General features: G+C 38.5%; 1 protein-coding gene and 1 pseudogene across 2 annotated transcripts in view; one reads left to right on the forward strand and one right to left on the reverse strand.

Annotated features, from left to right (window-relative positions):
- The window catches only part of RYR2 (ryanodine receptor 2), a 777004-nt gene that overhangs the window by 596294 nt on the left and 155944 nt on the right, over positions 1-24766 (reverse strand). The window lies entirely within an intron of this gene.
- LOC309636013 (small ribosomal subunit protein eS27-like pseudogene) lies at positions 7701-11905 on the forward strand (annotated as a pseudogene). The gene has a single exon. The product of its transcript is annotated as a small ribosomal subunit protein eS27-like pseudogene (transcript).

Below are 24766 nucleotides of genomic sequence, written 5' to 3' on the forward strand. Positions count from 1 at the left end.
CTGCCAGTCTCAAAGCTAGTAGAATGTGGGCCTGGAGCTGCTGGTGACCATCTTGTTACCTCACAGAAAAAAACCTATCTGCATATGTAGGCAACCAAGAAGAAAACAGAGCCAAGAAACAATGGGATCAGTCTAAATGGCATCATTTGGATCCTTGGAAAGACCCATGATTGAATTTAAACCTACCCTGGACCTTTCAATTACATGAGACAACAACACCTCCCTCCTTTATTTTGGCTTGAACCAGCTGGAGTTGGATTTCTGCACATATATCCAAAAGATTTCTACCAGTACCCTAAGTAAATCAATAGAGCATTGGCAACATTAGAACCTGAAATTCACAGAACCTCAAACCTAATGCCTTTTCAATGAAAGGAAGTCATTTTCTATAGGAAATTTCCACGGGGACCTTGTGCTAAAGTGATTTCCAAGAGGTTACTGCTCATCTGCAAGAATTCATGGTATTTATCTTCTCAATCCCTTACTTCATAGTAACAGGACAAATGGTGACCCTCACACTAGCAGGAGAACTCCTAAACTTCTGAAAAAATCTAGGATTCAAATTCATTTTATGATACCAGGGAATTAAACATCAGGTGAAAATAACAGACTCTATATGAGGCAAAAAACTTGCGACCTTCTTCTGTGCTTAAGCACTAGCGGCAGCTTTAATGAGCAAGCCAAATGATCTTCTCTAATGATAAAATCTTGAGAGAAAGAGAAAGATATTCTTTTATCCAAACTCCCTCCCTCCCTGCTGGGAATATTGAAATCTTAACTATTCCTCAGAGTCCTTGCACTCATGCAGAGTACACTGCTGATGAAAAAGTGAGATGTTCTCTTGGTATATATACTACATCGTGGAGTAACGGCTCAGAAAGAAAAATTAAGAGCCTTGTTCAAGTGCACTGCTGCATGATCACTGAAGCCTGGCCAACCCCAACTGGGTATGTTCAGAAACATTTTTCAAAGGAATAACAATAACAAACATATACATATTTCCATATATGGGCAAGAGTTCCCCCATCTTTTGCATCATAATTTTTTTGCACTTATATATGTCTACTTGAAAGAGGAGGCACGAAGAAGTCTGACTGGGAAAAGTGTTATTAGGCTGATGTTGACCCACATAGAATGATCATTCTCCTGGATCCCCCCCCACTTCCTGATTGGTTTAGATCCCTTCATTGTTGTTTTTCCAAGTCGACTTACAGATGCTAGTAAATATGCTAGAGAATATATCTCATTATCCAATTCAAAACAAAGTGGAACATTAACTACAAAGGTCAACTGCAAATCTATTACAGATCCTATAATATTTCTATATTAGAAGTTTTCATCAATAAATAAGAAACACAAAACTGCTGACTTTATTAGGTCTTTAACAATTATAGTAATACGTGAATCGCAGGTCTGTTATCAACCTGCACATCCTGGGCACGTACAGATCAAAAGAACACAATTCCAGTACAACCTATCTGGCTGGTGGTTCCACAGTCCTCATCGTGGCTCCTCATACTGGAAAAGGTCAAGACCAGGGGGTCAAGAGAGAGATTAAAATCATCAATATCTGATTACCAATATTACCCTTCTCTGAACTACGGGACCATCACAGAACACCGTAGTAAATAAAGGATACTCACAGGGCCTCCAACCATTCCCCTCCCACTTTTCAGGAAAGGACCAAACCAAAAACATCTTAGATTGCACATCTCCTCAAAATAATATCTCAAAGCATCCCATTCCATTATTAAGAGTTTCTACCACCAAAACTATCTTAAGTTACTTAAACTCAAGCTAAGTTCTTTCTCTCTTGTTGACTGCTCAAAGGATAAAGAATCTGCTGCCTGCCATCTTCATTATTGTTTGTTACTTTTATACTGAAAAGAACCTCAGACTTCCTTTCTCTACCAATCACTCCGCATGCAACCTTGGATAAATCACTGAATTTTCCTACATCTAAATTTCCTCCTCTACAAAATAAAATATCAGGACAAACCTGTGGATTCCTAAGGCTTTTCCTAAGTTAAAGTTCATTTTGTAACTCTAGATTGCTTATTGTTCCTTAGACTCTGTTCTACCTCTTAAATACATGCCCCATCTGCATTTTTCCTAAACTCCTAGCCCTTTCTTGCCACGTCCCAAGAAAAAAAATATTAATAAAGCAAAAAGAGACCAAAATGAGGAAACTTCAATGCTGTTCACTGATCCACTCTGTCACAGTAACCAGCGCTGGCAAACGTGAGGTGAGCTAATACAGCAACTAGCAGGTGTCTGAAACACAGCAGGTATATATCCTTTCTTTTCCTGCTTGTATCAGGGGTAATCATAGTCATCCCTTTGTCTTTAGAAATAAAATCTCTCCATTTCGTAAATGAAGTTTTAGGTGTTTTATTGTTGTTGTTTTTGAAAATGGTTGTAGGATAGGATGCTGTGAAGAAGGGAGAACTTTTTGCACATGGGCTCATCATAGTCCCTCAGAATATGCTGGAATGAATGGAGGGTTGAGAAAATTCTAGTCATAGAATACAGAAGAACACTGGGATAAAGGTAAGTATGTGTTGAACATCAAGGCTTATTTCACATTCCCACCTCAAAGACACATACACATGACACACTAAAAGTTAGCGTTTGCCTGTTTAAATGATGGCACATCTATACCTTACCTTTTGCCCTAAAAACTATTTTAATGAACCTGGTGCTCAGCCTTAAAGGATGATGGGGAAGTAGCTCAATGCTCTATCATTCTCTTAGACCCCTTGTTACTTCGATGATATCAATAATCATAACTTTGTTATCTTCACATCTGCTTAGAGAGCATCAATATTCCAACTGCAGTAGCCAAACCCAAACTTTTCCAACTGTTTGAAAAACCAGACAATAAGTAGTTCACTCCGCAATCTCTACTTGGAAGGAACTGTGCCCCAATTCAGATTATTCAGGGTTAATATCCAGGAACCACTTTGAGAAGCAACCCTACAGTGGATAGAAACCATAAAACCAAGCAAGACAAAGAATCTGACTGCTAACGCCAAGATCAGAAATTGCATGGACCCCCCCCCCATATGATCTTATCAGACTACCCCGCAATTTCTCTTTGGGGGCTGCTCTCAGGAGGTTGGATGTCAGATCAAAAACAACTGTGCATCAATGACCAGGAGAAGGTGAATCAGGAAGGCCTAGACAGTGACCTCTGTACACTGGGCAGGGCCTTTGGCTCAAAGTAGGAAAGCTCCTCTTATTTAAATGACAACTCTCTAGAATTGTTTATTCTGCTTTTTTGCAAACACTATACAAAGAGGAAAAGTCAATGCATATGGAGTGGGGTGGAGAGAAAGAGATCTAACAGTAAAACCTAATCCTTTACCAACCAGTCAGAATTGTGGAGAGGATGCAAGGGTTTCTGAGTCAAGACCCCTCAAAGAAGATGCCAAGTGGACCCCAAATCTCAAGGAGGAGTAAGTTAGAGCTTTCAACCACCTGTATCATTTCGAGTAGACAGGATACATTTTTACAGCATCCATAAGCTACTTTAAAAATTAACTAGACTCTTGGGCATTAAAAAACACAACACAAGGGAATTCCCTGGCGGTCCAGTGGTTATGACTGCCAAGAACATGTGTTCGATCCCTGGCTGGGGAACTAAGATCCCGCAAGCCACGTGGCGCAGCAAAAAAAAAAAAAAAAAAAAAAATCGCAAAACTGTGAGCTTCTTCATGACAGTGGCCACGTACATCAACTTTGATCCCCCTACATTCACCACAATGTCTAGAGATGAGAAGCCATCACTAAATGTTACTGAATGAAAAAGTGACTGAATAAAAAGTGTTCTTAATTTCTGCATTTACAGACTACCTAGAAATGTTTTCCGGTCTCTAGAATATTACCCTTGAATCCACCACCTGTTTAATATTCACAGCAAAAAGAAAAGTAATTTACAATTATGAGTATGTTTACATTAACATTTCAATTTACATATTTCAATTCATTTTCTCAGTTAAGAACTTTGAGATCATGCCAATAGAGAGTACATAAAAAATTATTTTGACACCTAAGATTCAATGACAAGCCAATTCCCACTGAACAGATATTTCAGATATAAATGTTGGAGTATTTCATAGGCTCTGCATGGAAAGGAATCCATGAAGGAATTAAATACCATAATTTACTAATAGCCAAAGCCGCTTTCTGGCAAGTACTGTGAATTCTGTCTAGATAGAGTCAAAGGGTTGATGAAGGAGGTGTGGTGAGTGACAGAAGAAAATTCAAAGATCCATTCTGAAAGTTCCATCTGGCTCTTATGATTCCATGACTTTACTATCTAAGAATTTGTGTCTGTCAGGAAAGTCACAGACGCAGAAAGGAGACTTGCTTTTGCTGAAAAATAAAGGTTTTTCTCTAAGGATAAGGTTACTTCAGAATATTCTAGAAACTAAATGTTGGCAGCTCTAATAATCAAGGAAAATGCATACTCAGTGCATTCCCCATGAGTCCCTGAAGGTCAGCTACTTAGGACTTCAGGTACCTATGCCCAGCACTGACCAGTAGGCCCATCTTTTGTGTGTCCTCAATAAATGTTTACTGACTAAATTCAAGACACTGTCATTCTCAGCAAATGAAATGATTTATAAAATAATTTAAATGCAGAATTCACACCAAATCTTTTGCATACAAAAAAAAAACCAACAAAAACAAAATGTGAGGCAAAGACACAGACTTGAAGTGGAATCCATCACAATCAGTCAAGAAAAACTCGGTACCATTTTTTTTTCCATTTAAATTATGTGTTTTCTTTTCTCTAGCTGGTAGGGCTTGGGTTACTTACTGTCTTGAAGAAAGCAAAGATGTAGAAGATTATAAAATCACCTTCCATCTAGGGTGGGAGGTAGATTTTCTTGTTAAAAGAAGGAACTGCAAAATTCAGTGGGCTCTATATGAGAGCACCTTCCTCCTAGAAGCTGGAAGGCTCTGGGGATCTTGAGGGTAGGAGCAGAAAGCTATTATCCCTGCAAATTTCAGACAGCTTACCTAGAACTTCAAAATATTTCTCATTTTTTGGTACTTTGCTGGTAATTATCTAAGTGGCAAAACATCACACAGAACTGTCAAGTAGGATGTAGGATCCAGGTTTCCAGGTAGGGGGTTAAAGCAAAGGACTACTGAACCTTTAGGGTAATACTGTTACCTCTGACAGAGCTGAAAATCCAGCTTTGTTTGATTGGCAGTTCATGTGCTTATCGACCTACCTACCTACAGTTGGTATTGTTAATGGTTGAGAGAGTTACATTTAAATTAAAGTTTGGATTTGCAGAATTTCTAAACAAGTTATATCTAAAAGAGCATATCATTCCAAGGGACAGTCCAAAAAAATATATAAATAAGAAGATGTGGTATAGAGAGGGAGAATGGAATACTACTCTGCCACAAAAAAGAATGAAGTAATGCCATTTGCAGCAACATGGAGAGACCTAGAGATTATCATACTAAGTGAAGTCAGACAAAAAGACAAATATCATATAATATCAGTTATTTGTAGAATTTTTAAAATGATACAAATGAACTTATTTACAAAACAGAAATAGATTCACAGACACAGAAAACAAACTTATGATTACTAAAGCGGATGGGGTGGGGTGGGGGATAAATTAGGAGTTTGGGATTAACAGATACACACTATTGTATATAAAACAGGCAAACAACAAGGACGTACTGTATAGCACAGAGAACTATACTCAGTATCTTGTAATAACCTATAATGGAAAAGAATCTGGAAAAGAATATATATATAACTGAATCACTTTGCTGTGCACTTGAAACTAACACACTGTAAATTAACTATACCTCAATAAAAATATATACATATATCTTTACTATAGGAATTTTTTAAAAAAGAAGTATAAGACTACCAAGCTAAGAATGGCGAGACTAAAAGCCATCACACTTGACTGATGCACAACACACATGCTAAGTTCTAGCCATGTAATATGAATAAAAATCCAGTAAACATTCATCAGAAATTCACCCAATGGAAGGAGGGTATAGAAAGTCACCTAATAAGAACCCATCAATAACTAATACAAAATTACTGAATAAGATCACGAGAAAAAGTAAAAGCTACTTACATACCTAAAATGATCATTTATGTCATAAACTTCTCTCCCCAAAATAATAAAAAGTTATGTTCAACCGATGGAGTTACGCTCGCACAAGGGGGAATTTCAAGAAGGATAAAGTCATCTATGAACCTCTAAAAAAGTCTAAGTTCCAATCTAGCAATGTGTTCTTACAATATAGTTAAATCCATTTTGGGTATTAAAATGAATTGGAGCACAGACACTCATCAAACAGTAATTTACAGTATTCATGGAAATATAGGAATTATCTCAGGCTATTTCTTCTTAACACATACACCTGCCTAACTGCAAGATGGTGTTTCTTCACTCTTCACACTCTTCTCCTGTAGATTTCCTGCTTTCTCCTTCAATATCCTATCCTACTGTGAAAGCTAATAAAAATAACAGTGATGCATGGCTTATCCCAAACACCCTCTGGATGATGCAGTAAACAAAAATGCCTTCAGTGTTGAAATACATTCAAGCATAATTTCTATCATTCTAGCATTCAAAACTTTCTCTCCTCTGTTCACAATTTTTCATATGCTATGGTCTGAATGTTTGTGCCCCCCCTCAAATTCACATGTTAGAACCCTAATGCCCAATGTGATGGTGTTAGGAGGTGGGGCCTTTGGGAGGTGATGAGGTCATGAGGGTGGAGCCCTCATGAATGGAATTAGCACCCTTATAAAAAAGATCCCATGGAACTCAGAGCCAGCCCCTCCTGCCATATGAGGACACAATGAGAAGCTGTGACCCAGAAGAGGGCCCTCACCCAGCTATGCTGGCACCCTGATCTCAGACTTCCAGCCTCCAAAACTGTGAGAAATAAATTTCTGTGCTTATAAGCTACCCAATGTGCACTATTTCATTATGGCAGCCCAAACGGACTAAGACATCAGATGGAATACAGAAGTTGCTACCTAAAATTAATTAGTTAGAAACAAGCTACAGAACACTGGGTCAGCAGTGAAGAGACCTCCTCTTGTTTCGCACCTCCTGGGGTTAACAGGCCTCCTATCACGTCATAGCATTAGCCCACAGGAGTCCCAGAGATGCTAAGAGATTGGTCCACCACCACCTTGACCCATGGCAAAGGAAATAGGTATTCATGGTGTCTCCTTTGAAAAAGCCAAGTGGAACAAGACTGGTAGGAAGGCGTGGGGAGGGAGAAAGGCTTGACAACACATAACTACTTACTTAGGCTGTGACTACGATGTTATGGACACAAGCCTCATACAGGACATTCAGGGCCATACTGCCTGGCTGTGGATTCTTCTAATGCCACATAAATCTCCCTTCATTGGGTAACATGAAAATGCATGTTCTGTATTTATCGCCATATACTGCATTCTGTGGAGATTAACAAACTTCTGGCCTCAGGGGGAATTTATGTGGGTAAAACAAAAAGTTATGATATTAATTAATTAACCATGTCCGCCCCCTAAAGCTAATGATGGGCTCTCCATCATGGATTCACATACATCTCATCAACATGAATTAAATTTATTCAGGAAGTTTTGAAAAGCACTTATTCACTTGCTTTACCCACTCTTGTTCAGAAAGGCATTTAACTGGCTTAAAAAATAAACAGGGAAAAGCAGATTTTTTAAATGACCAAAATATACAGCTCTTTGATTTTTTTTTGTGTAAAGCTGCTTAGAGGCAAAACAATTCAATCAGCTACATAAACAAATCTCATAATCCCCAATCATCACACTAAAATCACGTTCATCTTAAAATTACCACAGATTTAACTTGTATACAATGAAAAGCAAGTATGCTCCAAATTATAAGCAGTCAAATTTTTAGAGTATCATTTAAAAAATAAAAACATCCCAGTATGCAACTGACTTCTATTAAGCCAACTATCATGGGTAGGACTAAATCTACATTTGGTAAAGAGATAAGCTTGTTTTTTAAAAACTGAGTATGTCTCTACTTTCAAAGTCCTTGAAAGTATCTCCATTTGGAAAAAAAAAAAAGTATAATTTTAAGAGGCTTACTTATTCACTTCCAGTGATTGCTGGGTGTTGCTTTTACTGTATTTTTTCTTTTTTTTATTTGACTTTTAGTTTATTTTTTATACAGCAGGTTCTTATTAGTTAGCTATTTTATACATATTAATGTATATATGTTAATCCCAATCTCCCAATTCATCGCACCACCACCCCTCCCAACCCCCGCTTTCCCCCCTTGGTGTTTACTGTATTTTTCTAAAGCTATTTGCCATTACATGATAGGATAACAAGTCTAAAACTACTATAACTGTGATATGTAGAGGAGAGATTAAATTCAACACTTGCTCTTAAATAAATCAAGTTGTATTAGAGATGATATTGGAAATATTTATTTTAAAAGGTTTTGAACCCATCACTAAGGTTACATTTTCCCTCTCTCTGTTTATGCTAGCCACAATTTAAGTTTGGTGTTTTCCAATTCAGTTTGTCAACCAGCAGAAATAAAAGATAGTCTCTTTTCATGATTAGTTTCAGTTATTTTTCTTAGAGCAATGTAATATTTCAACATTTTATTACCTTTAAAATTAAGAACATATATTATGACACTAAAGAAAGCATCTAGATTGCATTGTCCAGGCAGAGGGCAGAGCTCTAAAAAAAACGAAGGGTATTTTGCTAGGCTACAATTCTTATACATGAGCAAACAGGGACGGTGCTGGGGGAAAAGCTCTGTGACACCCAGCAAGTTCATCACCTGCCCAGTGTGTGGGACGCAGGGATGGTGATTAGATTTGAAGCCCATGGAGGTTCACTGAGGCACTTCAGTTTACGTGATAAGCTTCAGCCATAAAAAAGAATGAAATATTTGCAGCAACATGGGTGGACCTAGAGATTATCATATTAAGTGAACAAAGCCAGACAGAGAAAGACAAATATCATATGGTATCATTCACATGTGGAATCTTTTAAAAAAAAGATACAAAATGAACTTATTTGCAAGACAGAAATAGACCCACAGACATAGAAAACAAACTTATGGTTACCAAAAGGGAAAGCGGGGAGGGGGCGGAATAAATTGGGGGTTTGGGATTAACAGATACACACTACTATATATAAAACAGATAACCAACAAGGACCTACATATAGCACAGGGAACTCTACTCAATATTTTATAATAACCTAAAAAAGGAAAAGAACCTGGAAAAGAATATATAACTGAATCACTGTGCTGTAGACCTGAAATGAACACAACATTGTAAATCAACAATACTTCAGTAAAAAGATTGCTCTGGCCATAAAGTTCGTTCGGGTTTTTTGTAACATCTTATGGAAAAACCCAAACGAACTTTTTGGCCAAACCAATATATAGAGAGAGGGAAAAAAAAAGCTTCAATCCAAAGCCCTCTGGTTTTTATTTCACTGTGTTTTGCGGATCAAGACAGAATAAGAACCTCTCAGCACATGAATCCTAAGAATTCTGCACTAACTGACATTAAATGCCACCTCCGGGCCCCGACCCAGCTTCTTTCCACCCAGTCGGCTGAACCACCAGGATAGGAGCTACTTCAACTCCCTGACAGAGATCTAGGATGCCTCTGCCCATTGAGCCCTTGAACACAGGCCTTCAACCAAAGTCCATCATTCAGGACATATTAAAAGACAAATCTTACTACAGCAAACACAGTGAAATTCAAAAGGAGCAAAAGCATTAACATCAAACCATCCACGTCCCTTTCCGGCGGTGATGACCTCCCCAGGAGAACGTGCCTCTCGCAAAGGATCTCCTTCATCCCTCTCCAGAAGAGAAGAGGAAACACAAGAAGTGCCTGGTGCAGAGCCCTAATTCCTATCGCATGGATGTGAAATGCCCAGGATGCTCTAAGATCACCACCGTCTTTAGCCATGCACAAACAGTAGTTTTGGGTGTTGGCTGCTCTACTGTCCTCTGCCAGCCTACAGGAGGAAAAGCAAGGCTTACAGAGGATGCTCCTTCAGATGGAAGCAGCACTAAACGCACCCTGAATCGAGATGAATGGGAAACCATCCCAATAAACACACTTCGGGTTAAAAAAAAGAAAAAACAAAAAACCATCCACCTCCAACATGCATAAAAGTCCATAAAGTACTACATTTCTAGTATTAGATTATCTTTCAGTTAACATACAGATATTTAAGGATTTGCCAGCTTTCTTTTTCTCAACCAAATTAAAATCAGGTAGATAAAGCACCACCCATCACCTCTCCCTTTCAGGGACACATGTTATAACATGTCAGCAGAGCTGGGTTTACAGCTTATCACCAATGAGCTGCGTGACCCTGGGGAAGTAACTTCACCCCTGAAAGCCTGTGATTCCATATCTGCAGAATACTTCACAGAACTGAAAGAAGCAAGAATTAGAGTGGTTGGCACAGTTCTGGGCACACTGTTGAGTGCAAATAGACGTTAGCTATCACTATTTTTCTTCTATTGCCTTCTTGTCACCAAAGGCTTCTCGTTCAAGCTATACACCAAATAGCATTCCAAAACCATGAAAAAGGAAGAGAATTTGGCAACATGTTTTAGATAACATTTTACGGAAGCTTTGGACAGTACGAGTCCTCACCGTTTACACGTAATTGTTATTAAACCACTATGGGACACAAATGCCCTCCACACTCTATTCTAGATGACACCTCTAGAAATTAAAACCTTGCCTCCTACACTGTCTTGTCACTTTTAAGTACCATGCATTTCACCAATAATCACTTCTCGTCTATCCCCCAAAAGTAGCAATCCTGTTTCAAACACTCTTAAATGGTGATTACAATAGGGAACAAGTTGGAGTCTAAATCTACTAAGCTCTGTCTCAAAAATGCCTATACAGAGGCTGTGTTCTGAGTTCTCTAAATTGCTTTGAGATCTGAGGTGTTTTTCTAAATAAACAGAATAACTATTCGTACCATATAACATTGCCTAAGACAACAATGCCTTCTAAAGCAAAATAATAGGTCACACTGTCAGTAATAAGCAAAATACATACGCAACACCATTGAAAACATAAGGGAAAAGACAAAACACTTCAAAGACACAGAAAGGAAACAACAGGACCTAGGTCCAGAGGGATACGCTTTTAAATCCTAGAAATCAGTGAGAGGTGAGACATGCAGCAATTTAATACAAACTCAGGATTCAACTATATTTATACCAACACGCAATTTTCCCACCAAACCACAAAACTATTCCCGAACATCACAGCCACCTGTCCCATTTCCTAATTCTAACAGTAATGTTAACTTTTCGCTAGATCCCAGACTTGATCAACTCCCATCTCTAACGTTAAAGAACGGCCCTTTCTCACCATTCCTGGCTTCTGTCGGGAAGGATTCTCCCTGACCACCCACTGCCTCCCTCTGCCCCATCACTCTCGCCACCCCCAGGAGCCAACCTGAACCAGCTGACTGGGAAACTTGGGAAAAAAGTAGGCACGCCTGGCTCAGCTCTGCCCTTTCTTCCTCTTGGGAACATGCTGCACACAAGGATAGGTCCCCTATCAGTAATAAACGTGATGTTCTAATCTTTCATCTGCTTTACTCTTGTACTGATACTTCCCACATTCTTCAGAACCTAGGCAAGAAACTAGATGCTGTTGACTGGGTCTACTCAAAGACCAAAACACCAAGACCACCTGAGAAGATGCAAACAAAACCAAAGCTCTCACTGATGATGCAACAGAGAACAAACAAATGTTCTGAAATAATTAGGACCTCTGGAAACACAGCAAAGTGGTTAATGGCAAAATATCTACAGCTGGAATGCAATATTTGAACCCCTCTCTGCCAACTATAAAACTGGGGGCAAATTTCTTAATTTCTCTGGGCCTCTGTTTCCTCACCTGTCAGATGGGGATAATAATAGTAACATACGATTATTAATATATATAAACATATAAAACAATGCCTAGACATAATAAGCTAAGTAAACGTTAGCTATTACTAATATTACCGTTTTCCTTATTTCTTTTTCTTACCGTTATTACTATTACTATTTTGCATCACAAGATAAGACTTGAAAAGAAATACTCGTCCATGATAGGTTAGATTACATTTTATAAGTTCATGTCTATAGTAGGACTCCAAGAAAAATGAACTATAATGGAAAAGTTGTAGGAAAATGAATCAAATTGGTCCACTATGGGTGATGTCACCTGAAAAGACAGTTTTGACTTACAACAGAAGAGGAAATATAAGGGTACACCATTCGGCACACACACAAAAATTCTTTGTGTTTCTGTTTTTGTCTTCTTTTGTTTCGGCTCGTGTTTTTCATGTCAATAATTGCTCTTCAGCTGCTCCCCAAATATGTGATGTGTGTGAATCTGCCTGATGATAGACTGATCAGGGCAAACCTGTGGTGTGGACAAATATTTTTCTGGATGACAGAAGAAAAGTCATGCGTCCTTTGCTCAGGGTTTCTATGACCCAGGATGAGTTACTTCTCTCCCTGTATTACATACCTTAAAAAAATAGGAGGAGAAAAGAAAGTTCTGTTATTTGACTCACCAGAGTACATATTAACTGACCAAATATGCCTACAGCTAAAATACCAACTCTGGGAATAAAGTTAGGTTATCAGAGACCTTTCCTCTTATTAGGAACCAAAATCGACTTTATGCCTTAACTTAGCATTGTTCAGGAACACACATGCCTCTTTGCCTATCACAGAGACATACAGAGTCCCGTTAACAGGCTCAGATGAATCACCAGCACTACTCTTTAGGACACGTCTTTTCTTAAGGGGTCAACTTGCTCTGACAGCAAGCATGCAGGACCACAGCTCAGATGGAAGCTTGCAGACGGGCAGCACAGAGATGCCTCGTTTTTAGAAAAGCACAGGGTACCTTACGTTACTGTTGGAAAAGTAAGTCCACTCTGTCTTGGTGGGACAAGGCACGTGCCACAGGTTCTAGAATTCTCATCTTCTAACCTAGAGAAACAGGTGCTATAAACAGGGAATTAAGCAAAACGCTGGATGCTGTAGATCTTTTCATTGTCTTAACTTTTTTCCTATTATTCAACTACAGGCTATAGATTTCTTAGTTCTCACCAAACTTGCATCATTTTAAACCGACTTGTATATGTCAAAAAGGAAGAAGATCTTAAGTAAAATGCTCACCCCAAGTAACGCAGGACAAACCTGCCTCATATTTATCCTGAAAACAATAATTTGAGGAAGAAACTTAAGTTTGGGGTTGGAAAATGCTATTACTACTGGACTATTAGGAAAAATCTCCCCAAGGCTAAAAGCAGAGTGCGTCTCTAGCTACCTCACAGGTATCATCAAGACCTTAAATGTAGACTGAAAACCTCAAGGAAGAAGAAAGACATTTCTTTCCAGAGTACTACCAAAAATCTGAGGAAAAAGATGACAGACGCAGCAAAAGACAGGACTCCGGGGTGAACAAAAATAAGAGGTTTGAGTATCTCTGAAGAGCTGTAACATTCAGAGATTCTCTCTGGCTTATTTTTGAACCAACATATCCACTGGCCCTAAACTTCCATTTGTTTTTTTTTAATTTATTTATTTTTGGCTGCGTTGGGTCTTCGTTTCTGTGCAAGGGCTTTCTCCAGTTGCGGCAAGCGGGGGCCACTCTTCATCGTGGTGCGTGAGCCTCTCACTATCGCGGCCTCTCTTGTTGCAGAGCACAGGCTCCAGACGCGCAGGCTCAGTAGTTGTGGCTCACGGGCCCAGTTGCCCCGCGGCATGTGGGATCTTCCCAGACCAGGGCTCGAACCCGTGTCCCCTGCATTGGCAGGCAGATTCTCAACCACTGCGCCACCAGGGAAGCCCTAAACTTCCATTCTGATACATTCCTAAAGATGATACAAAATGTTACACTAATGCAACAGTCCCAGGATAAAACAGGCACACAGGTCCTCCTGTAACCGCTAGCCTCTCCTTTCCATAGTCCCTGCCAACGGTCACTCCCAAACCTCTCACACCGTCTGCCCTGGAACAAGCCGTTGCTTACATTGCAAATATTTGTCTTACCAAAAAACAAAATATAATAAAACAAAACACGAGCAGGGTGACTAATTGTTCAGTTGAAAGACTGCGATGTCATTTACAAAATGGAACACATCATTCCCCCAGGGTCCAGGCTGAAAGGGCTGGCACTGACCTGCTGACATGGAAAAGATTAGCCATGTCTGCGCTGACTTTGACCACCACCCGGAAAAGGTCACTTCAATGAGCCACTTGAAAAAGACATAAAAGCATCTCCTTCCTTGTTAAATCACACAGTTGCTCTATATGCGTTTAAATCAAGAAATAGGTAAGAAACCAGCTACTAATTCTACTTGAGAATATGTAAGTACTAAAACACTAAAAGATTTTTCTTTTTAAACAATTGATAGTATACATGTCTAAGTCACTATAGGTGTTACCAACAAAATGTCTGAGATGGCCTGAAATTTTCCAGGATTTCCATGCCCTTCTCTTTTTGAATCACATCTTTCCAGTACAGAAGAGCTCTATTATTTCTTAACATTACATGTGAATCTACAATTATCTCAAAAATAAAAATTAAATTACAAATTTTTTTTAAAAAAATAAATCACATCTTTCCCTATCATTGTAATACCTATAAAGTATTGACATGTACACACTCCTACGTTTAAAATAAAATGCCTTAAAAAACAGCAATCATATGAAATCATTACGGAAAATTTAATAAAATATATACAAGATCTATATGCTAAAAATTATAATAATGAGAGAAATTAAATAAGTTCTAAATAAAAACAGCTATATACCAAAAAAAAACCACAAAAAGGTCATGGTTGTGACCAAAACAAAGTTAATCAAATTGTTATTTCTACTACTGACTATTTTATTCAGAAAAATCACGCTTCCTCTTGCACATTTCATCAACTAAATTTAATGTCCTAAATAAGCAGAAGTGAGCTTCTGTTTTGGTGTTTCGTCAAATCAACACTTTCATTCAAGCCTTTCACTAATCAAAATAATACTAAATGAACATTTTTCCAAAAAGTAATGGATTTAAAGACTATAAATGTGTAAGATACTTTAGCTAGCAACTTCCAAGGCCAGGAGGCATATCTCCAATGTTAATGAATGAAAGAGACAAGCAGACTTTGCCTTGCTGGACTCCTTCCAAACGCTGAGGATAGTTCTGTTCTCCGAGGTGGTTTCCCCAGCCACTACTTCTTGATAATATTCACCCGACATTCCTGTATGTATTTTCTCAACTACAAAATACCTGCTCAAAGAAGCTATTGTGAGCATCCAAGATAATGCAAATGGAGTGAACCCTACACAGTGTGGGACACGATAGGTGTTCAATAGTGAGTACAGAATCAATCATCCATGCTATGCAACATTATAATCATAGTTATTAGCACAGACATACATATAGGGCAGGTATGTCCTGCATCTGCAGCTCAGCACAACGCCTGCCACATGGCAGGTCTCAAAAGACACCTGTTGAGTAAGTGGAAAAAGGAGATTCCGAGATTGTTTAAAATTGCACAGCTTTAAATAACTAAGCAGGAGTAGCAGCCGGAACTCGTGGCCCTGGTCTCATGCTCCTTCAAATTCATGGTGAGCCCTTGTTCTGCTGCTGGCCTTTGGTGCCTGTCTCATTTGACAGTCATGTGAGGTAAGTGCTGTGCTCCCCCATTTATACATGAGGAAATAAAGGCTGAGAGAGGAGAGTAACATCCCTTCCCTCCTTCGGACTCTCTACAGGACCTCAGTTTTGTGCAGGTATCCGTGTGCCTCAAGGGGCCACCCCACTCTGAGCTGCAGAGGTTATTCTCACTTTGTTAGTAATTATTTCAGGAATGGGCATTTGACCATTCTCTGGTTAATGAGACCGGAGAGAAGTCTCTTGGGGAAAAGGATTCTGGGAAAATGTTCCTTTCTAGTAGGAAAGGACCATGAGAAGAAATGGTCTTTTTTCTTCCTCTAGTCATGGTCACGTCCAGATGTGATGCCCGGTAGTCCCGTAGCCACCTTGCTGTGAGTTAACAGACAGACTAACATCAAGTGTAACAGAGAAGAGGGATGGATCACCTGCATCAGCCAACTCTCAATGGGCTCGACCTCTAGACTTCACTGAGCAATTCCCTTTGGTATAAGGCACTTGAAAATAAGAGTCTCTTATTTGCAGCCAAAAGCACCCCAAGTGGTCTCCTGCCCAAAGTCAGAGAGTGCCCTATTCAGACTCAGATGTATCTGATGCCCTGGCTTGTTCTTTCTTTTTTTTTTGCCACACACCATGGCACACGTGACCCTAGTTCCCCGACCAGGGATCGAACCCGTGCCCACTGCACTGGAAGGAAAAATCTTAACCACTGGACTGCCGGGGAAGTCCCCTGGCTTGTTCTCTTGATTGTTGCCATTTCACTGGATGGTGGGCACCCCACCCAAAGCCAGAGACCACGTGAAGAGAAAGCACTGACTGTGTGACAGGTCCCTTCTAGATACTTCATATACATTATGTAATTTCTTCCCCATAACCCAGCCTTTGACCCTAGGACTCAAATGCCAAATTCACCATAGTGAACTGCCTCCTGAAGAAGGCTGGATTTTACTAAAGCTGAAAAAAAATTTTTTCTTAAGAAGCAATCAGTTGTATCAAAAGCCTTGATTTGCAAAGTATGGCTGAAAGAAAATGTGCTTAGGAGGTGAAACCTGTAACATCTTGGGTAGTTTTTCAACCTCCCCTAGCCTGCATTTCCTCAATTACAAAACACCTACTCGGAGAAGCTCCTGTGAGACAGCAGGTATCCAATACTTAATAAATACTCATAGCTAATAGTCCTTCTGAATCTATCTACAGTAGCACTGGAAAAGAATCTATGAGCAGGTAAACATTTGAGTGGTTTCATATTAATCCTGTAATCATAATCAATAAATCACAGTTTGCATTCAGCAAGGATTCCTCTTAATGTTTATCCACCATCAAAATGAAAAATAACCCTTAATAATCTATAATCTTACTTATCTTTCCAGAGATGACAGGCAATTATTAAATCCTACTGATGTTTCCTCAATGGAAAAGCAAAGATGAAAAATGAATGTGTAACAAAAAGCATCCAACCATCTTCTAAATAGCTCAGAAATGTTAATAGCATAGCCACCCTGCATATCAAGATACAGATTTCATAGACCACTAAGTTATTAGTCACTAAGTGATTTTAAATTTTGCCATAAATTCCCTTGTCCCCATTAACTATTATTTCGCATTCTGAATGCCACAGTAATAAACACTCTGAGCCAAACCAACAGAGCAAAGCCTCTGTATGCAGACCACAATCTTGAGGTACAAATCCCTGCTCTCTCTCAGTGGGTACTCAAGGTGCCTTGGAGAGAACAGAGGTCCCCTCTGGTGGGCACAGGGGAACAGGAGTCAGCAGTCATTGTTCCCATATCATCACAGTTCCCAATTCCATCCTCCCGTGCCTGTACCTTGGAATTTGCACTTTCTCATCACCACAACTAACATTTCCTGAGCTAGTTTTTACTATGCACTAGACATTGCTTAAGTACTCTGCAATCCTCTCAACTAGGTGCTATTATTATCCCCATTTGACAGAGGAGAAGACAGAGGCACAGAGAAGTAACAAGCCCAGGGTTGCGTGGTTAGTATGTAGTGTGCAGACAGGATTCAAAGCCAGGCCAACTGTCACCAAAGCCTCTTCTTTTAACCACTGCCTAAAGCCCTTGGTAAGAACTAGTTGGTATCCCAAACTAAACCTTCCCAAATACTCCCATGGTCACTTTAGGTACATCTCACTTTCCATCCACTGTCTTAAAAAATATATCTTTTAGACTCTAACATCAAGAAGACAAGTAGCTCAACAAGTCACCTGAAGCCTGTGTCGCCAAGAAGGAAAAGGTATTTTTTGGGTTTTTGTTTTTACTGAAGTATAGGTGATTTACAATGTTATGTTAATTTCTGCTTCAGAGCAAAGTGATTCAGTTATACATACATATACATTCTTTTTTATATTCTTTTCCATTATAGTTTGTCACAGGATATTGAATATAGTTTCCTATGCTATACAGTAGGACCTTGTTGTTTATCCATCCTATATATTATAGTTTGCATCAAAAAGGTTTTATTATCAATATTATGTCACCAGGAACTAGCAACACACAGAGCAGAGAATGAGAGCAAAAGATCACAAAAGATTTCTTTGAAAGGAAAACCAACTAAAATCAAGTAAAGAAGACATGTCAGAGCTGTGACTGAAGATGAGGCAACATCACTTCCCTTTTGAAGGTCACTTCTCCACCCAGGATGCTCAGTGACCTGCCAGTCAAGGTGCCCATTGGGGAAGTCTCCCCCAGAGCGGGCAGTCTCCTTGGGCAGAGGTCCAAAAGGCTTTATCCCACCAGCCCTGCACCCATTGTGTAAGAACCCTACTTCCTATTAGAGACTAAATACTACACCGTTTAGTAGTTAGAATTTCAGGTACCCTGGAGGGGCAAGAGAGGTGTGGGGTGCAGTCTTCCACTTTGACAAACATTAATTAAATACCTACTGTGCACAAGGCACTGTGCTACCATTCAGTGAGCATGGGCTACACCAGGCCCTATAGCAAACGCTTCAAACTGCAATATTTAAATAATGTATTGAATATATTACAGCTTTTAAAACATACAATCAATTTAACCCCAACATAAGGCTTAGAATCATCATTTTTCTATGTTTTATCGTAGGTTCCCAACATATTTTATCATTTTATTGACTTTTTGAAAAAAGCAAAGAAATTTTTGCTTTAAAGCCCAATATTCAAGGCTAAGTGTTGCATTATTATGTACCAATACCTACTGAAACAGGTATATAGGTGGAAAAGACTAAATTCATAGTGATTTAGATATTGTACAGAACCTAAATTTCATCTATGAACCAGAAAAGTCTTCAAAAATCAAAAATGAATTTAAGTTGAAAGAGGTCCTCATATATACATGATCTTACTGGACTAATATTTTTCATCCCATATGTTGTTACAGGATTTACATTGAGAATGATATAACATGTTCTTTCCTTAAATATTTTTAATTTATACTTTCTAAACTTGAAATATTGGCTTATTATGGCATGAGATAACATTTTGACAGTTCCATATTTTTAATTCCCTAAATTTTGTGACCTAACACAATCTTAATAATATAATTACTAGAATATAATGGAACATATTTGGAGATTCCTTAAAAAACTAAAAATAGAATTCCCATATGATCCTGCAATCCAACTCCTGGGCATATATCCAGACAAAACTTTAACTCAAAAAGATACAGGCACCCCAATATTCATAGCAGCACTATTCACAATAGCCAAGACATAGAAGTAACCTAAATGTCCACTGACAGATGAATGGATGAAGAAGATGTGGTATATATATACAATGGAATATTACTCAGCCATAAAAAAAGAATGAAGTAATGCCATTTGCAGCAACATGGAAAACAGACTAGGTTTTGAAGACCAGCAAATATGGGTTTCCTAGTTTTGTAACCCTGGGAAATTGCTATATCCACATCTTTAAAATGGGGCTTATACAGGATGTATATGTAAACTATTTAGCTCAGAGATTATCATACTAAGGGAAGTTAAGTCAAAGACAAATATCATATGATATCACTTATATGTGGAATATTAAAAATGATACAAATGAACTTATTTACAAAACAGAAATAGACCCACAGACATAGAAAACAAACTTATGGTTACCAAAGGAGATAGTGGGGGGGGCACAGGGGGGAGGGGATAAATTAGGAGGTTGGGATTAACATATACACATTACCATATATAAAATAGGTAAACAACAAGGACCTACTGCATAGCACAGGGAACTATACTCAATATCTTATAATAATCTATAATGGAAAATAATTTGAAAAAGAATATATATGTTTAACTGAATGTGTACTTTGCTGTACACTTGAAACTAACATGACACTGTAAATTAACTATACCTCAATTTTAAAAAATAAAATAAAATGTTACTCCATTAAAATATGAAACTTTGGCAACATGAGACTGCAAGTAAACAGTATTAACCCCTCAAACTATTTGTTGTTATGAATTAACAGAGAAGCTCTTTAATTATCATGGAATGCACCTGCAGTATCCCAAGAACTGAGCTAAATAGTTTTCATATATATCCTGTATAACCCCCATTTTAAAGATGAGGATATAGTAATTTCCCAGGGTTCCAAAACTAGGAAACCCGTATCTTCTGGTCTTCAAAACCTAGAGGGAAAACACCCTCTTCATTTGTGTATGAATATAATAAAAAGTATTCTAGTATGTTTACAGTGATTACTATAGATCAAAAACGCCCACTTAGGAGGCAAATACAGTCGGCCCTTGGTATCAGAGAGAGATTGGTTCCAGAACCCTTCCCCTCCCAGGTACCAAAATCTGCAGATGCTCAAGTCCCTTACAGCCCACACTCCGTATCCGCAGGTTCTGCATCTGCAGATCCAAACAGCCACGGATCCACCCCGAGTTAGCTGAATCTGCAGATGCAGAACCCGCCAATACAGAAGGGAAATATGGCAACATAAATACATAAAAACTACTCCATATGATTTCAGGAGTACCAGTGAACAGGAATCCTCATTTATAGCATCTTAATTTGTTTTAGAAAAGAAGACTGATGAATAATAAATATATGCCCCTGAAAACCAGAGGTAACTATCTAGAGAGTCATACCAGTGCTAATCAATATTTAAGGGGCTTAGAACTCACAAATACAGCATTCTGCAATATTCTAAAACATAAACTGGTTTTCCATACAAAATATGCTTCTGACTTGTAGGCTTATGAATTATCAAAAATGATTGTGGGTTTGGAGGTGAGATGAGCCCTGGCTATCTCATTTTCTGAATTTAAAATCTAGTATATTTTCTCTATCAGCCTTTGATTATCACATGAAAAGGATTTAAAAAGGCAACAATATGGAAATCCTAAAGGAAAAAGAATGTCAGTGGGAAATGCTATCTATTCATCTAATCTTGACTTCTAGTTAAATTTTTACAAAATAAATGAAAAAAAAACCTGGAGGATATTTTAAAACTGAAAATGTTAAATACGCTCAGAGAGGGCAACTGAAAAATAGTAAAGTGTTTATAAGTATAATATTAATAATGACTTACAAACACTAGGACCTAAAATGAGGTTAAAGAAAGTGCCGGTGGGAAGAGCTGGCAAGATGGTAACATACTAGAGACGTTAGTTTAATTTTAGTTAGTTAGTATGTCATACTTTAAGAGTGATGTTCTTTTTTAAGCACTGAGTTATAGGTGCCTAGGAAACCAATCAGATCTCAGACACTGAAGGTTGATGAACAAGAGACACTGTGCTTTACAAGGAGAAAGCAGTATTTCACTCAAATCTTGCCAGTGCTACAGATTTTCCTCCTGGAAAGTTTTTCAAATGATTCTGGGAAGAAAAAAAAAAAAAATTCTTTTCAAGGTTGCTTTACCCTGGGATTGCTGGCTCAATTCCCGGGCCCAATGAAAGTATAACGGGTGCCAGAACTAAGATGCCAGTCTTGTTTATAGAACAGAATGAACTTAAACCATATATACCCTCACCTTCTCTGAGCTGACTGCATCTGATGTGTGTAACATGCTTCTTGGACCATTTTCTTTCTCCTGCTCAAGAACTGCAAATCCTTGTAAAATTTCTAATGTCAAACTCCTTGGTATACATGTTTCAAAAGACTTTAAAAGATGCATGTCTTTGATCCAGCAATGCTGTTCCTAGGGATGTTTCTTAAGAAAAGAATTTATTATGTTCACAAAGTTGCACGTAAAAGGATTTTCCCTGTAGAAAACATTTTTCATTATGTTGAAAAATCGGGACCTCTTAGATGTTCATTAATAAATTTTTAAGTTCATTGACAAATCATATTTATCAGCAGAATGGAACTTAAGGGGACATTAAAAACACCAAAGGCAGCTTTGTTTGGCCCAGAGTAAAAGTACTAAAAGATTTTAGGACTCACTTTACGTTTCCTCTTTCCAGCCCCAAGGTCTTGGTAGCCTGGCCATCTCCCAACACCTCCCACCCGCTCCCCTTAGGAAGGTGACAAACCTGTTAAATCCAGGTTGAAAGCTTGCTTTTTTATACATCTATAGTATTAAAAAAGCATTTTATAAATCTATAGTATAAGAAAAGAAGTATGGGGGTACTCATCTCTAGATTATAGGATTAAGAGTGAACTTAATTTTTTTCTGCATTGTTTTTAGTATTTCCTGAACTTTTCCCCAAAGAACATCCTTTGTAAACCAAACAAAAAACACTGCAAGAAACAGTCAAAAACAGGACAGATGTCTGCAATTTTTTTTAATGCTTAGTCATCTGCCAAACAGATTTAAGATGGCAATGTCATAAAGCTGCCAAGTATCTTTGTTGCTCTGTGCAAATCTGACTTCAAATATCTTATTTATCTATTTAATTTCCCTCATCTAATTAACTTCATTTGTTTCCATCATCAATTTTCTCGTAAGTATGTCCCACATAAAAGGTGACACTTTCCTCAAGTGGATACCCTACTTATCAACCATCCTCAGGAGTAATAAATCATGCTAGTTGGAGTGAAATTAAGTGGGGTGAGTCACTAAGAATAGTCCTTAAACACACACCACAATTATTCAGTACACACACAAAGCAGTTTGGCATTCAGGTAAATCAAGCATGGCATTGTTGACATTTCTTAAAAGTGGGGAAATCATGGTTCAGAGACCTGTCAAATGGATAAATAAACCAAAAAATAAATCCACTGCAATAAAATTGCCTCCTGGAAAATAAATGAGTCGTTAGTTTGGCTTAAGAACTGATACAATGGTAGAAAAAATCCTAGACTTGGTATAGGGAAAATCAGATTTTCATCCCAGCTGTACCACTTACTAGCTATGAAAACTCTAGCAAGTTTAAGCTAAAGGTTTCATTTCCTTACCTGAAAATTAACTCTGAAAAAATGTCAGAGGGTTATTCATGGTACAAATGCAAAATTATCAGGCTAAAAAGGTTGCCTCAAAGAGCATAACCAATTCCTAGCCTCTCTATCATCACTGTAGAGTAAACTAAGTAGCTGTACACATATAGTCAAATATGAGTGCCAGCATGGCCCCAGCTCCCTGAGTCCGTGCCACGGGATCGCACGGCACTTGAAATGGGCCATGGTGAGCCCAGAACTCAGTGATCTCTGGACCAGATAAAGTTTAAAGTTTCTATGCCCTATTTCCACAGGGAAGAACTGCACAAACACATCCAGGAATGCCATTCGATAAACCTCAGCAGTATCCAAGGCCAAGGCTGAACTCGAACATGGCATTGCATGAGACCCACTCCCTCAGTAGCGTGTAGATTTCTCTGTGTGATGAAAACCAACTCAATCAACTCCATTTGCTCTCCCACAATTTTCCAAAAGAAATATCCATGACAACACATAAAGGCTGCAACAATTAACAACACCAGAAATTAAGAAAATCAATTACGTAGTTTTCAGTCTCTGAGGAATTATCCCGAACTTTGGCCCAGGTGGTCCTAGTCCTGCCTCACTCAGGCTGGACTGCTGACCCCAGAGCCTGCTTTTGCAGATGGTGGGAGAAGTTTCCTCCATCCGACAGCCCCAGGCAGGCATCAGAACCTCTCCGCACAGACCCTCACAAGACCATCGCACCCAGGAATGCCAACTGTCAGGGGGAACTGAGACTGAGGGAGTCGATGTGCCTTAGGACACAGTATGGTGGAGACAGGAAAAAAACCAGGGAGAAGACCTTCACCAGAGGAGCAGGGGAAAATGCTGACTCACCCGAGGTCAACACCCACCAATTCCCACACCCCCTGCTAGAGCCACTCATGCTGGACGTCAGAAACCAGCCAGGCCTACACATGTCAATTTGACCTTCAGATCTGAGGGGAGGTTTTAGGAGCAATTAAGAACAAAGAGGATATTGGTAAAAGATGGGCTCTTTTAATTCAAGGATGGGCACACAGGGAAAAACAGTACCTAAGACTCTGTGACATGCAACAGAGAATCCCCAACATTTCAGAAGGAAAACATACCATAACTGGAATATGGGGCAGTCATGGTATTATAAAATCATTTTTACAAAGAGTTTATTGGCACAGAAATGCTATTGATATAAAGAGTGAAGAAAAACAGGACATGCATGATATGAATGATTCCAAACTTATTTTTAAACATGAAAGAAGAATATACACATAAATATATAGAAAAAAATAAAATAAAATATATTAAATATTAACAGCAGCTTAGCTCTGGGTAGCAGGATTACAAGTAGTTTTTATTTCCTTACATTTCTTTATTTCTTTATATTTTCCTACAAGTTTTCTATATATTACATTTCTAATAAAAAACGTTATAAATTAAGAAAAAGAGAAGTACAATCTTTCTAAAATCCAAGGACATTTCAGGTGTATCACACTCCCCCCTCTGGCATTTTTAATTCACTTGGACTCATATTTCCCAAAGGAAAAAATATATAAGTAGCAAAATTAGAGCATTAGAACAAAGCTTTAATATATGTAAACATATATACATATACTATATGTAATTGTAAAGACTTGATCATTGGTCATATAAAAATCTAAGATGATGGCATTTCCAAAATCATGTCCAACAAAATGTTGTGTGTGTGTG

This window comes from Balaenoptera borealis (genome assembly GCF_965194805.1).
Source record: "Balaenoptera borealis genome assembly, chromosome: 10".
In the NCBI taxonomy this organism is placed as follows: Eukaryota; Metazoa; Chordata; class Mammalia; order Artiodactyla; family Balaenopteridae; genus Balaenoptera; species Balaenoptera borealis.